Source organism: Protopterus annectens, chromosome 3.part0 (assembly GCF_019279795.1).
Source record: "Protopterus annectens isolate FY-2018-M chromosome 3.part0, PAN1.0, whole genome shotgun sequence".
Classification (NCBI taxonomy): domain Eukaryota; kingdom Metazoa; phylum Chordata; order Ceratodontiformes; family Protopteridae; genus Protopterus; species Protopterus annectens.
The window spans coordinates 1,339,263,306-1,339,278,287 of NC_056731.1; positions in this window are offsets into that span (position 1 = coordinate 1,339,263,306).

Genomic DNA, 14,982 nt, shown 5'->3' on the forward strand with positions numbered 1-14,982 from the left:
CTAGGTTAAGAGTGGGCTGGGCAAGGCAGGTCTGACATCACAATGTGGGAGGTCCACTGGCTCTTCTATGCAGCATGCAAATCAGACAGGGATTATATCTCTTTGGGGCAGGAAACCTCCAGGTAGCTAGAGCAAGAGCTCTGGCAGATGTGACATCATCATTTCAGAGACAGCTAGAGGCTTTTCAACTTGGTTTTCAAAGTGAAAGTAAAACAGTATGGAAAGGTAGGAAGCCTAACAGGGGAAACAGTTGGGTGGATTAGTTTTTAAAGCTGCATGGGTGATTTTTCAAGGCTGTATCAATGAACAGGGACTAAAAGAGACAGCAGGTTGAGCAATCTGCTTTAATATCCCATTGTTGTCCTTTAACTACTCACACCTCACTACAGCCTACAAACTAACATACTGCTCTGAAAAATAACCATCTATGCAAGTTACAGTGCAAACTTATAGTACAAAAATGGGTCTATATTACAACGTCGAACTAACATAAGTTCGAACGTTGTAATATCGAACCCAAAAGTCTGAAACCCAATAATAGCGAGAAAACAGAACAGTGAAAAAAAAAAATTAAACTTTAAACTTAAAATAAAGTGGGTGGCTTCACCCCCAGTGTGGGGGACTGTGCCCCCTACACCCCCCTACTTAAATATACCAACTTCGAGATCGCACCACAGTGGAGGAAATAGCAAAGCCCCAAAAATGGCCCACAATTTTTTTCCCTGGGAAAAAAATCGATGTGCCGTGGCTTTGCTGTTTTTGGATTTCAGACTTTTGGGTTCGATATTGCAATGTTCGAACTTATACAAGTCTGACGTTGTAATATAGACCCTACAAAAAGAACCCTCAGATCCAACAACAAAATACTACTTCCTTTCATAAGATCAAAGATTCTGCTGGTGACTGACTTTAATCTTATTATGTTACATGAATGTGGAACTCCATCTCCTTAGAACCAAGACAAATAGACAAATGAAATTTATTGAAACCATCTCTGAAAAGCAATTATTAGACAACTGCCTGTGCCCTTGCACAGCTCTAGGATAATATATAAATACTACTCAAATAAACACTTTTCCACACACACACACACACATATATATATATATATATATATATATATATATATATATATATAAAACCTCTTTGTAAACAATATATGTCCATCCCTTTCCCATCACTGTCTGATCTAACATCTCTATCTCTGTCCCTTGTCTTGTGTTCCATTTCGTACTAATGTTCTTTATAAAACAAACATATTAACATCAAAAAAGCAAAATCCTCTACAAACTGTAACCTACTTACTTTACTCCTGAAAAGTCCACTTTTACACTTGTTAAATGACATAACATATTTCGATACTTTTCCGTTATCGGGGCAAAATTTGTAATGTGTGCTTGGAATATTAGCAGGCATTCACAATTATTTCACAGCTCACGACGATGATCCTTGCTCATTCACTACCGATTCAAAAATGGTAGTAGAAACAGACCAAAGATCCGACACAAATTCAGAGACTTTTTGCAAAATGAGAGACATCTGACAGGTGTACCTCTCCCCCTGTATGCGCTGGTATTGTGGACAAAGCCAAAAAGAATCGGGGATCAAGAGAGCGGAAAACTCTCACATATTATAAGATATGTCAAACGTAATGATCATTTAAAAGGTTTCCACTTGCTAAAGTACGTTATTCTCCCTTTAATCCTAAAAGCACTGTAATGTTCCGATTCAGTCTCCACAAGTCTGTGAATGTGCTGTCAACATGCACTATGAAGAAATCATGCAGTCTGTTGAGCGCTGTTTCATCAAAATGGAATTGTGATGTTTTGTTTAGTTGATTCCCCATTTCCACAAAAGTTCTGCAGTGTAATTAACATATTTGCAGACCCGCAGGAGATTTCTCATTAAATTACGGCTTTCTGGCAATTCATTGACTGCTGGAGTAAGAAAATATTGACAGATATTTCAGTTTCAGACTTGATAGCAGTGAAAATACCAATATTGTCTTACTTCCACCAATAAAGCCATAATTTTATGAGAAACCTAAAATATGTTCTATATACATAGCACGATCATTGCGTGCATGTGCTACCGTCATAACTAAGTCAGGTCAGTAACTAAGTGGATGCTAACTAAAAAAAAAGATGCTAGATGTCTGCTCTTCATATTTTTGCCGACTTCACTTACTTGACCTTTTTCCTTCGTTTCTTAGTGGAAAGGAAAAAACGAAAATGCTCCCATCCTAGATGTGGATAATTATATTTAGCAAACCAAATTACTGAATCATATCAGCAGCTGCGAGATCATTACCAGTGCATGCTAAGATTCCAAGCACTCATTAGAAGTGTTGCCTCGATAACGGAAAAGTACCCATATTGCTAGCATGTCTCTAAACATATACCTCTCTTGTAACTGTATATATTCAGTTTCAGTACATACTATGTTTGACATTTCAACTTTAGATCCTAAACTGTACATATATCTTTAATGTACATAATATCTGATTCACAATGAAAAATGCCACAATGTTTATTTATTTATTTTATTTTACATTTGTTGACCGGGAGAATCCGACTGGATATGTCCATTTTCAGCGGAGGCCAGGGGAGAAAAGCTCCACAGTTTGTAAATATACAAAGGCAATACAAAGGCAAGCAAACATATACAGCGTAATTTCACACATACAGGGACAAAGTACAAAACATAATATTTTAGAAGTACACAGAGAAAAAAATGTTTTGGCTGCACATTTTAGAGGTACATAGAGAAGAAATATTTAGCTGCAAATTGTAGTATCAGGACACGTTAGTTGTATGAGCAATAGTTTCTTCTTAAAATTTTGAGAGTACGTATGATTTGCCCATAGAGTTTTCAAGAGTACAGTAGAACTGCTAGTAGATGAGGTTTGTGTATTAAGAATTGTAGTACATGTAACAAAATAGTATGTGGAGGTTGATAGAGAAAGTCCTTAGAGAAAAAGCAGGTGTAGAGGGTCAACCTGGGGGAAGGCATGGACATTGCCTATTGATAATAAGGTGTTTCTTTAGTAGTTGTTTAAACTTAATGACAGAATTTGCTGAGGTAATATCAGGGGGCAGTGAGTTGCTAGTAGTAGGTGTTGTGGGTTGTTGGTGAACAAGTTTTGAAATGGTTTCTATGAAAAATCTATTAAAGGCTTGGAGTTGCTAGTAGTAGGTGTTGTGGGTTGTTAGTGAACAAGTTTTGAAATGGTTTCTATGAAAAATCTGTTAAAGGCTTCTGGAATGTCAGTGCTATCTTTTACAGTGGCTGGTGTTGGGGTACTCAGTCTGCCGAGGTGGAGTAGTGTATTTAGTCCTGCCCAGAGTTTTTGGGGGTTGTTTTGGTGTCTATTTTGCAAATGGAGAAAATATTTTTTTTTTGTCTAGTAAAATTTATTTGTTTTTTTCCTGAGTTTTTGGAATTCTTGTTTGGTTGCTATGGTTTTATTGGCTCTCCATTGATGCCAGGCTCTATTTCTTTAGACTATCATGGTTTTAGTGGCACTTGTGATCCAGGGGGCTATTTTAATTTTTTGTTTGCTTGTGCAAGGAGGGGCATGGGTGTTTAAGACATTTAGGAAAGAAAGTAATGTTAAATAGCTCAACTGCTTTGTCTAATGGGAGGGTCTTTAGAAGATCCAATTTTGGTATTATAGTTTAAGTTTGAATTTTGTTATGTCAAAGTTTCTTCTGTTTCTAATGGTCCCGGTTGGAGGTTCGGAGTTGGTGTGGGATTTGAGTTTTAGTAGGAAGGTGGGCTGGTGGTCACTGATATTGTATGGTAGGACACCTGCTTGATATAATGCATTGTGTTTGTTTATTAGGGTCCAGTCTAGGAGGTTTTTTAGCTTTTATTATTACCTAGCCTTGTACTGGAGTTAATGATGTGGGAGAAATTATACAGATTTATGAAGTTGGAGGAGTTGGAGCTAGAGCATGTATGCCAGTCTCTGTTAAAGTCACCTAGGATAATTGTTTCTTGGGGTAGGTTTTGATTGGTCCAGTCATAATAGATGTATGTAAAGTGAATATTTTCTGTATTGTGCAATTGAAAAACTGTGCATTTTTCTCCTTGCACAATGAAAATCCCCTATTATGTTATTTTGTGCATGTATTTTGCAATGTTCTCTGTACTTATATTTTGTAAGAACTGTGGAAATTTTCTTCCATGGCATCCACTGAAAATGGGATCAATCCCAGTCAGACTTTCCTGGCAAACAAAGATAAAAAAACAAATAAAAAATAATGAAACAAAAACAAAAAGAAAGAATTTAAGTCTATTATGCCAAGGATAAAAAAATAAGGTTAGAAAACATCCAAAACAAAATATTAATGGCTTCTGTTAAGAAGACCTTGTACAGTCTTGGTCCATTAAGCCAAAGATCTATCCCAGCTGCAAGAACCCTTAGTATTACTGGCAGAGTACTGAAACATATCACATATCTTTAAGCGCTCCAGCTGTTCAGCATGCTGATATACTGCCTTCAATAACCGTCTCAGCTGCAGTTTCACTGCTGCCTTCCATACTCTAGTATCCACTGAATACCTGTCAGATATATATGCACTAAACAGTTTCCTGGACATCTACAAGAGAGTTCACTAATACTGAATCAGGGTCCGGTAGAAGGCTAACCCCACTACATCCTTTGTTAACTGTGCTGCAGACCCCCACAGCAGGGAGAAGGCACACATTTTCATAGTACATGCTAAATAGCATAAAGGCGGTTAGGAAACTTAGGAAAAGAAAATCTTACCTAGCTAAGTGGGAGAAATTCTCCTTCTGCTGACAATCAAGGGGCCTTGACCCAAGAAAGGCTAGAGTGGCATTGGTCCTGGAATACCTATTAGTCTTCTACAAATCTGGTTGAGCTCACACATCTGTAGAAGACCTTGCTTCTGCTATTCAGTTTGTTTGCCTATGATATTCCAGACCTTCAGTTAAGCAATGCATAAGGGGAGTCATCCATCTTAGACTACCTGGAAAACCAAATGCTCATACCACGGGACCTTAGCTATGCGCTAGAAAAATTGACCTTGCCCTCTTTTTGAACCAACAGCCACATCTCTTATTCAGTTCCTGTGTTGGAAGCTGCTGTTTTTGGTGGCATGTACATCAGCTAGATGAGTTTCAGAAACTTTAGTCTGCAAGGAACCTTTCCTGATGTTCTACAGGACATAGGAACACTGTGTACTAATCCATTCTTTATACTTAGTCAGAGCATTCATCTCCCGGAGTGTTTTCCAAAGCCTCAGAATTCATGTGAGAGAACCCTCCATCCCCTTGATGAGCTTAGATAGCTGATATTCTGTTTGTCTAGAATAAAAAAAAATAGAAAAATGATCAACTATTTGTCTCTTTTGCAAAAGATTAGAAGGGTAAACATGTTAGGAAACAAGCATTATTGTGCTTTGTTACCAGTATCATGGAAAACAAGACCTAGGCCATACTAGGGCACATTTCACTACAACTACAAGCTACCACAACAGTCTCCTTGCAGAGGTCACCATGCAGGACATTTCTGAAGCAGCTAAATGGTCTTCTGTGCACAGCTTTTCCAGTCACGATAACCTTGGATCTACATCTAGGGTTAGGGCAGGATTTCATTTTGCTATCCTGCAGGATCTTATTTCCAAATAATCATCCTCACCAGTGCCTCAGTGCTATTGAAATCTTCCCAATAAATTTTGAGTACAACAGTGAATACCACAGTACGCATGGTATAGCTGTATTGGAACTTGCCATAAATGTAGATGTTCAAGTGTTTTCACTTTTTCAGTCAAAACTGCCTCTCTCCGTTGTCCTTATTTTCTTCTCTGGATTGTCCAGATTAGTTATGGAGTTCTGGTGGCACTATCTTGTTACCTTTACATGGCTACCCTGCCAGGCCCCATTCCTTGTCTAGCTTCTTGGAATATTAGGATTAGTGATTTGGGCACCTTGGCTGAACTTGGGTCAGGGGTGAAGGTTTCATTTGTTTCACCTGATTCTTTACCCCCCTGACTTTTTGCCAGGGCAAGAAAGATCTGAAGATGGTGACAGTTGATGCAACCTTTATACCACAGACATTTTTGTGTCTGTATGAGAGTTTTGGCCAGGGCATTTGGGGAAGGTAAACCTCTGAAATTCTGGCCAGCTGCAGGTAACCTGTAGGCTAGAAATCCCAAAAAGTTAGGACACTGACACTACTTGAACAGCTGCATTTATGGTAAGTCCCTAATATATCTGTACTTTCTTTTCAGATAATAGTGCTGTTTAATCTTGTCTTTAGTGTTAGCCAATTTGGTTTGTTATCTAGTAAGATTTAACATACTTAATATTTTAACAACATCAGCTCTAAGCAGATAAGAAAAGTTTCCACTTGCTCTTTTTCTTTTTTTTTTGTTGTTATACCAAAAACTGTATTTTTAAGTTGAAATTTTCCAACTGCTTCCATATTTTGCCAGCCTGCACTAAAGTACCAGTGATGCTGGTGGATTGAGTGGTAAGGTAGATTCGATAATGAATGATTTATCTGTTCACCAAAGAAGGTTGTAAAAATGGACAAGTGTCCGTATCTCTGATTGTTGACAAAAAACAGTGCTTCATTCTGACCTTGCTTCTTGAGTTATGGTTTTCGTTGTGTTGAGGTAACAGTAACAAACAAAGCACCTTAGACTGAATATTAGGAAATACTGATCCTCTCTCATATAATACAGGTATCCTTCCAGATGATATTAGTGACCACTCACTTACTTATATAATTAGACAAAAGACCTTTATTCCTAACCAAACCATCTTTATAACTATGCGGAACACAAAATAATTTAACCCACTAAGCTTCCAATCAGAACTTAAAGCTTGTAATTGGGCACCACTAAAACACCTCCCTCTTGACGAAGCAGTGTCATATTTTAACTCTAAATTCTTGCATATCCTAGAACACCATGCCCCCACTTGCACTGTTAGGACCAGGAACAAAACTGCTCCCTGGCTTACAAAAGAGACTAGGCATAATATGCTTATTAGAAACAAAATCTGGGCAACTGGAGAACAACTAAAAACCCAACAGATCACCAAAACTTTAGACAACTAAGAAACACCACAAAAAAAGCTATACTCCTTGACAAAAAAACTTTTACTTCAATCTCCAACCAACCCATCAACAGAATACACAAAGTTTCTGGTCAGGTATAAATAGACTCCTACACCCAGGACACTCCAAGACACCACCCCCTTCTGGCTTCTCTCATAACTCTCCCAAACAGATTGCTGATGCCTTCAACATCTTTTTTACAGACACCGTCCAATCTCTAGCAAATACCCTACCACCTGTTAGCTCATTTGAGCCACCCTTTTCAAATACTTTACCTCCTACATTACATTTACAACCTGTCCCTACATCCCTCATCTGTACGCTACTTCAGAAACTGAAACCATGTAAGCCCTCAGCTGACCTGCTGCCAGTGGAATACTTACAAATTGCAGCAAAAGTGCTTGCCTATCCCATTTTTATCCTAATAAACAGAACCATAACTGAAGGAGCCATCCCATCTCTCTGGAAAATCTCCCATATTATCCCACTTCATAAGGGGGGTAACTCAATAGAACTCTCAAATGTTCGTCCCATAGCCCTACTCTCTCCATTAGCAAAAATCATGGAAAAATGTCTCCACCAGCAACTACTTGATCACCTTCTCCAAAATAATCTACTTGCTGTCAGCATGGCTTTAGGCCATTCCATAGTACTACCACTGCACTCTTATCCTTTTCTGACTGCATTAACAACAATAGAAACAATAAAAAGCTGTCCTCTGCTCTCTTTATAGAACTCTCAAAAGCGTTCGATATGGTCAACCATCAGCATCTTTTAGATATCCTTAAATCACTTTCATTAGATACACAGGCAGTCCAATGGTTCAAGTCCTATCTAGAAAATAGACAACAGGCTGTCCACTGGGACAATTACATATCCATTCACCTCCCTGTTATCCTTGGTGTCCCTCAAGGCTCTATTTTGGGACCCGTCCTTTTCTCTATCTTCATTAATGATCTGAATGCAAACCTTCCTCAAGCCACCTGCATACAATATGCAGATGATTCTACATTACTCTGTGCTGCCACCTCCTTGCCTGAACTCCAGTCCATCACCCAAAAAGTACTTAATCTAGTAGAAAACTGGTTTCTTCATTGCTGTCTCCTCCTGAACCCCCCAAAAATTAAATTATTGCTGTTCACTCCCACGCAGAAGTCCTCCCCTATTGATATCACAGTCACATCTAGTAATGGCACTGTCATAGCACCTGACACAGCCACTAAACTTTTAGGGGTAACAACTGACCATCACCTCAACTTTGACTCTCAAATTAACCTAACCATTAAATCAGTCAACAGAAAACTAGGTTTCCTTTAAAGGACCAAACCTTTCCTTACTCCTTTAGCCAGAACTACCATTACCCACACACATCTCATCTCCACACTCCTATATGCTTCCCCATCTACACTATCCAAAACTAACCTCAATAAGCTAGCAACCTCCTACCATAACATTGCCAGATTTGCCACTGGCTCCCCATTTAGAATCCACCATTGTCAAAATCCTCAACAGCTAGGATGGCTGGAACTGCAAAACCAGCTCCACTTTCAGCAGCTTACTATCACCCACAAGATACTACAACATCCCAGTAATACTCCAATACTCTGTAACCTTATCACTCCTTACAAGAACCTTACAAACCTATGCTCAGCTAACAAACTACTAGTAACCATCCAGAAATCCAACAATAAATCAGGTGACTGTCTTTTCACTAACTCTGTGGGAAAATCTTGGAACAAATTTCCCACTGACCTTTCTTCTCTGTCTTCAACACTACTTTTCAAGAAGCACCTAAAATCTTTCCTTAAAACACAGTGGCTATGTCCATACACAAACCTTGATTAATAAACTTTCCCTGAACATTAACCTTCTTAAATGCTTACTACATGTTTTCCTCTCATGAATTATTGAATCTGAAAGCTCTCCATTGGCATGTTTATTTGATTGTTCTAAAGTATCTCTCTGAGTTTTTTCAACCAGTCCTAGCCTTCTTGGTGTTTAACAATTAGCTCTCTACTGTGTGCACTGTTGTTTCCTCTTGAATAACTTCTTGTCTCTTCCTCTCTTGTAACAAAGTAACCACTACTGGTATCTTATAATCACTAAAACTGCCTCTATTATAGTCAGTGCTGTACTGTATTTTATATGTATATCATTGTTAAAATTGTAGTATTGTAGTATTGTTATTTTGTATTTTTGCATTCTATTTGCTTAAAGGAGCTTATCTCCCCGGGCCTCTGCTGAAAATGGACATGTATCCAGTTGGACTAGTCCTGTCAACAAATGTAAAATAAATAAATAAATAAATAAGGTATTTGTTTTTCAAAGCTACTGCCTTGTTTCTGCTTCCATGCCTATTTGATGACATTATTTTGTGAAGACTGTTTTCAGTTATTGTAAGTCATTTAGCAGGTTTCATGATCACTGAGTCATGGGGGATGTGTTTTGAATAGTAAAATTCTCAAGTGGTTGGTAGTAATAGTTTCAGGTTTTGTATGGTTTATTCTAACAATAAGCAAACATAGAGCACACTGGCTATATTTTGATCTAAAGTCGTTATAACAATGTATTTACCAAAATCTCAACAAATTTCCCATTGAATACCGCTTCATAGCTGATGCCATACAGTATTAATGAGTTCAGTTTCAGTGCATGAGATCACTGCTGATAGCAAATACGGGCAGTCGGGCACTCAGGAGTCAGCTTGCATACATTCTCATTCTATACTTAAAATGGCATCAGCAGAAAAGCAAGACAGAACTGCCTGACATCCCACATGCAGGTTTAACCTTATGGGTACACTGTACATTGCTTTAGTGGTGGCAATCTTGTATGGCCTATGTTTGTTGAGGCAGTCAATGTTAGTTTGTTCAAAGCTGCCATGAGATGTGTTATCACTTCTGTTTCTTCAGAGTGGTATCTTCAGATGGAGCAATCCCACTGCACAATTATGATGGTATTAGTTTATTTTGCCTTTTTGGTGCACTAGGCCTCTAGCCACTGAGCTAGTAGACAGCCCAATCATCATGGGTAACAAATCATGTCAAGATGCTTTTGTAAAGACTATAGTTGCCTCTTGTAATTTCCTAAATGCTTCCCCTCATAAAAGCATACTTAACTTTTAGAGAGAGCAGAATAGAGAGACTAGAAAATATACCTGTAGCCTGAAAAGCAGAGTAAACACAAGAATGCTGTTGTACATCAGTTATATGTTCTCTTAAGCACTGAAGAAATGTTCAGTACAGAATCCAAGAATTCACAATGCAAGATTTCAGGCAAAACTCTCCTGGCATAAGGGAAAATGCCATTGTATCCTGAATGAAATGTACACAAGAGAAGCCTAAAAATCTATTGGACTGTAATACAAATACAACCAGCTAGGAAAATATCTAGTTCCATTCTTTTTTATTTTAAATCAACATAATTAATTCAATTTTCCAAAAGGCACTGCTGAAATTCACAAAATAAAACAGTGGAGACCAACAAACAAGTAGTGGTCATCAGTTAGGATTCAGAAAGAGCCATTGTAAGTGGTAATCCCTGACATGCATACTGCAGTGATTTTCTGTGGTCCATAGGATCACTGTTGTGGACCATCTCTACAGCCATGCAACTTGCTAATGAGGCATTCCAGGGGAGTGGCTTACGCTAATTATAGATGTTGGAAACGCTTGAGGTAAGGAATTTACACACCTGAGGAATTCATAGACTTGTTCCACTGTATAAATTAGTATGGCCAGCTGTGTTAAGGAATACAGCCAAAAAAAATGAGATCACATAAAAGGTCAGATCAGGTAAGTGTCTGCAGAGAGACAGTGGTGTGTGTGTGTGTGTGTGTGTGTGTGTGTGTGTGTGTGTGTGTGTGTGTGTGTGTGTGTGTGTAGGGAACATGTGTGTATGTGTGTCTGTAAAGGTATGAGTGGTCTCAGGTGAATGTGTGTGTGTATGTATTTGTGTGAGCATGTGTCTGTGGGCGTGTTTATAGGTGTCACATTATGAGAGTTTATTAAAGGATAGGTAGAGAAAGTGTGCATGTGTATGAGTGAATGGGTGAGTGTGTCTATAAGTACAACTGGGTAGGGAGGTGTCTTCTATGTGTGTGTGTGTGTGTGTGTGTGTGTGTGTGTGTGTGTGTGTGTGTGTGTGTGTGTGTGTGTGTGTGTGTGTGTGTGTGTGAGCACTCCAAAGACATGCATCTGGTGCATTTCTCCCCAGGCCTCTGCTGAAAATGGGCTCTGTCCCCAGTCGGACTTTCCTGGTAAACAAACGTTAAATAAATAAATAAATAAAATCTTCCTGGGTGCTGCCCTAAGAGGATTAATTAGGGGATAGACCGAGTAAGTGTGCATGGATATGGGTGATTGGATGAATGTATCCATAAGTGAGACTGGATGAGGGAGGTGTCTGATCTATGGTGAGTGTATGGGACTGTCTGTGAGTTTGTGTGTATGTATGTATATGTATTGGGGAGATGTCTGCCATACTTCTAATCTCCTGTACACTAATGGGCATGTGAGGTATTGGACACCAGTGACTTTTAAATATTACACTTAATTAACTAAAAAGTTAATAGAACAATAGATTTTGCAGCACATGGCCTTTTCCAAAGAATAATAAAAGGGGCGGGGCACTGAATACCATTGATACTCTTTAAATAAACTGGAGCAGAATAGGTTGTAGCATTGTGTTTTATTACCCACATTGTGCTTCAGTAAGTGATTCTCTAGCTCGGTAGAGTCCCAGGAGCCTCATTGCTAATACAGATTACTCGGATAGCTGCCCCTGAGGATTGTTGCATACCACCATATCTATGACTAGCTCAAGTAGTATAATTTGAAGGTTGTTACTCGTATTTGAGTAATTCTAGTGGTTCTCTAGCTCTGTAGAGTCCCAGGAGCTGAATTGCTGACATGAGCACACCTGAGTAGCTGTCCCTGATGACTGCTGCATACTACCCCTTGGCTAGCTTTAGTAGCTGAACTTGGATTTGTTAGCCACAAATTCTGTAAATTGCACTACATCACAGGTGGAAATAGCTTAACCTAAGGTATGGATTACATTCCTACTGAGCCTACAAACAGTGTCTTGTTACAGCATAGACTTACAGAACTGTTGCTTTAAAAGTGTTTTCTATTGCTGCTACCAAGGATGAGGGAATGTATATTTGCTAACTTTATTTATTTGACTCTGTGAATGTTTTGTGTAACTTCACCACACCTACCTTGCCATGTGCTAATTCTTGTTTCTCTCCACCACGTTGTCTCTCTTGCTCCCTTAAGTACCCTGCTCTCCTTGTGTTATTCCTGCACTAGTCTCTAGGAACCTACCTATCTGGTGGTAAAGGACCCTCTCCAAATACCAGCGGTTTCACCTCACAGCCTTAATTTCCTGCACCCTCTCTCAAGGAAACAAGAAAAGTATGTTGTTGACTAATTCCTGCCAGTAATACTTTCTACCATTGTACCATTGCTACAGGGGTCAAAGCATGCTCTGAGCCAGTACAGCCAGCAGCCTCTACCCCTCTCTTATTTACCCTAGAACCAGCTCACCCCCTATCCTTCATAGTAACCCCTTTTACTAGCACTCACTCCTCCCCAGTTATAATCCAGTTAGCTCCCTCTCATACCTACCTGCAATATAAGACCTGTCCACTAGGTGGCACCATTATCCCAGCCTTCATCTCCTGTTTACCCTCTGTTATTCTTAGTTTCTTACCTTAATATTTCCGAAGTCCCAGACCTCCTTTTAGTTCTCTCACTTCACCCTTTACTACTACTACTACTACTGTCTATAACTACCTTTTCTAGGCTCACTTATCACTGTTATTACCCACTTCTGACTTATCTAACTTACCTTCAGTAGCCAGTTCTGCTGATTGTTTCTTCTCTAGCTGCTTCATTACCTATCTCTACCTGCTCCGTTCACCCTGTGGGCTCACTCCGCTCCCCTACCCCCAATTCTCACCCACCCCAGAGGTCCTACTCTTATACTACTTAGAAACACCCCTGCCCCTTCCCTGTAATTTCAGGGAGCTTTACCATTGGCCATCATCTCCTATTACATCTTTCTCTAACCACTCCCTATCTCTCCTACCACACCCTCCACCTCTCCCCATCCACACCTAGTATACTTCCATACCCACAACAAGACACCCAACAATTAATCCATCCAAATGTATAAACTACCCACCCCAGCACATTTACAGCTATTACTTGTACTTATATTCTACCACTTTTAACTTTTGCCTACTTACTTACCTCCTGTAAACACCCATTATGTCCACACCTTCACTACCCTAATAAGCTAACCAGCTCTCCTTCCCTACCTATCCTCTATAACCATGTTAACATAACATCTACACCCAGCTATCTACTAGCAAAATATCATAGAATACTCCACATTAGATATAACACTCTCAATCCCAGAAAATCTCTACTCCTAAACAGCAGATTCCCACATCCAAGCTTTCTAATACAACTCCTCTCTTTAAAAGATGGAGACATACACCCAAACCCAGGCCCAACAACTACTCCTACCACACAGCTCCATAACCCCAATCAATCCATTATTCATTCCCTTACTAAACCATCTAACTCACTCATTGTAGCTCATCTCAATATACATAGCATTAACAACAAAGAGACTGGCGTGATTTGTTTTAAGTATCACTATTTTTTGTTTTTATTAACAACAAAGTTGCTCAACTCCATGCTCTGTTGGAAGTCCTCTCCTTTGACATTCTTTGTTTAACAGAAACCTGGCTAAAACCTGTAACTAAAGACAATGAAATCATCCCACCCAGATATAATATCCTGAGACTTGACCGTGTAGCCAAGAAGGGCGGTGGGGGGCAGCTATTCTATTTAAATCAGGGCTACAGATAACCACATATGACTGTAAACCACCTCAAGATTCCAATGCAGAAATTCTTATTTCCAAACTTCAACTTAACACTTCCAAATCCATCTATATTATCTGTATCTATCTACCTCCTGGTAATAACAATGCCACCATAGAAAATATCCTTTGCTGGCTATCTCAACACCTGCCTCAAGAAACCATAATCCTAGGTGATATAAACATTGATTGGAATTGCTGTAGCAGCAGCCACCCTACTACCCACATTAACCTATTTGTTTTTTCTCAAACCATTACCTCCCCCACCAGGATAAACAAACCTAACAAGAAAGTAAGTACTTTAGAATGGATTCTCATAAATAGCCATCCCCAAATATATGAATCTGGAACCCTCCCTGATAACATGAGCGACTACTCACTTACCTACATCATCAGGCATAAGACCAATGCTTCCATTCCAACCACTTTCAGGAAAATTAGGTCCAAGAAGAACTTTAACCCTGATCTCTTCCAAAGTGAACTAAGAGCATGTAACTGGTCTCCCTTAAAATACCTCCCATTGGAAGAAGCTGTTAAATACTTTAATTCTAACTTCCTAGCCATTCTAGACCACCATGCACCAACCTGTTCTACTAGAAATAAGACTAAATCCACCCCATGGCTTTCTAAAAAAAAAACAAACATAAACTCCATCTCAGAAATAAATGCTGGGCCAAATGGTGAATGACTAAAAACCCTGTAGACCAACAAAACTTCAGACAGCTAAGAAATGACACTAAGAAAGCTACACTGTCTGATAAAAGAAACTACTAACTACAATTTCAGCAGGCTAACCATAATAACCCACAACAATTCTGGGCAAGCATTAACCAACTACTACACCACTACTAATCCATTACACCAAACCCACAAGACACAGACCAGGAAAATCCCAAGCATACTGCCAATGCCTTCAACACCTTTTTCACTGATGCCATTTAAACACTAGCCAGTCAGCTATCACCTGATAACTTCACTATACCTTCCTCTAA